This window comes from Physeter macrocephalus, chromosome 1, assembly GCF_002837175.3.
Source record: "Physeter macrocephalus isolate SW-GA chromosome 1, ASM283717v5, whole genome shotgun sequence".
NCBI classification, from domain to species: Eukaryota; Metazoa; Chordata; class Mammalia; order Artiodactyla; family Physeteridae; genus Physeter; species Physeter macrocephalus.
Window position 1 is genome coordinate 128,822,788 of NC_041214.2, and position 1,681 is coordinate 128,824,468.

Below are 1,681 nucleotides of genomic sequence, written 5' to 3' on the forward strand. Positions count from 1 at the left end.
ATGTGAGAAAATGTTCTAATTTAATTCCTTTACATGTAGTCATCTAGATTTTCCAGCACCGCTTATTGAAGAGGCTGTCTTTTTCCATTGTATATTCTTGCCTCCTTTGTCACAGATTAATTGACCACAAGTATGTGGGTTAATTTCTGGGCTCTCTACCCTTTCTTCTCTCTACTCTGTTCCATTGATCTACATGTCTGTTTTTGTGCCAGTACCATGCTGCTTTGATTACTGTATCTTTGTAGAGGTTTTTTTTTTTAAGTAAGCTTTGCTTCTAGTTTTAATATTTTACAGATGACTTTTTACTGAATCTTAAAATCCACCTACGTATTCAGTTTTCAGTAGTGAAATGAGATCAAGGAAAGAAAATTACATGATCAGCAACTGTACAAGTAAAAGTTGGCCTCACCTTTTGAAAGGGAAATATACTGAAAAGTTATCTAAGAAGTTTATTTCTGTAAAGCAAGGGTGTGTCTTCTTGATGTCCACAGCTACTTTTCCTAATTTGTGCTGACTGTGGTACATAAAGATGAGAGTAGGGAATTCCCTGGTGGTCCAGTAGTTAGGACTCCATGCTTCCAAAGCAGGAGGCCCAGGTTCAATCCCTGGTCAGGGAACTAAGATCCTGCAGGACACATGGTGCAGCCAAAAACAAAAACAAAAACAAACAAAAAATAAATAAAAAAGATGAGAGTACAAGGATCAGAGGGTTAACTGTCTGCAAGATTCAAAATTTAGAACAAATTATTGAAAGAAAAGGCTCACAATTGTGCAAGAGCTGGGCAGGGCACCACCATCACAAGGGTATACTGTGTAAGAGACAGCCATACATGTGTTTAAAGGTTCCCTGAGTAATTTAGTAAATGTGAGTCTTCCTGGAGTATATGCCAAATGTGTTCTTGTTTCAATGATGTTGCATAAATCACCATATGATAGAGATGAGTTCCTACTAAACTTAGTTTTAGATGTTTCATGCTTTGACTTAGAGTCCAATGTGTAATTTTCTTACCTTCTATTATTTTATTACAAATTGCTGTAAAATTGTTGAAAACTATCATACAGTACTTTCCTAGTTCAAAGGAGTTTAAATCTCAGCTGATTTAGCTTTTTAAAAAAAAATCTTTCTTGGATCATAATGAGGGGACAATAGAGAGATGATTGAACTTATAACTACTTCTATTTTCTCAAAGAACTGTATTTAGGGCTTCCCTGGTGGCACAGTGGTTAAGAATCCGTCTACCAATGCAGGGGACACGGGTTCGAGCCCTGGTCCAGGGACGTCCCTGGTGACACAGTGGTTAAGAATCTGCCTGCTAACACAGGGAACACGGGTTCGATCCCTGGTCAAGAAGATCCCACATGCCATGGAGCAGCTAAGTCCGTGCGCCACGACTACTGTGCCTATGCTCTAGAGCCAGCATGCCACAACTACTGAAGCCTGCGCGCCTAGAGCCTGTACTCTGCAACAAGAGAAGCCACCACAATAAGCCAGCACACCGCCACAAAGAGTAGCCCCTGTTCACTGCAACTAGAGAAAGCCTGCGCACAGCAACAAAGACCCAGCGCAGTCAAAAATAAAAAAAATAAAAAAATAAAAAAAAAAAATAAAAAAAAAGAACTGTATTTAAAAGAAGCATTGGGCTTCCCTGGTGGCGCAGTGGTTGAGAATCTGCCTGCCAAT

General features: G+C 39.6%; 1 non-coding gene across 1 annotated transcript; it reads left to right on the plus strand.

The window, feature by feature from the left end:
- The first annotated feature begins 544 nt into the window (after positions 1-544).
- TRNAW-CCA (transfer RNA tryptophan (anticodon CCA)) lies at positions 545-617 on the plus strand. The gene has a single exon. It is a non-coding gene; the product is annotated as a tRNA-Trp (tRNA).
- Positions 618-1,681: the final 1,064 nt, after the last annotated feature.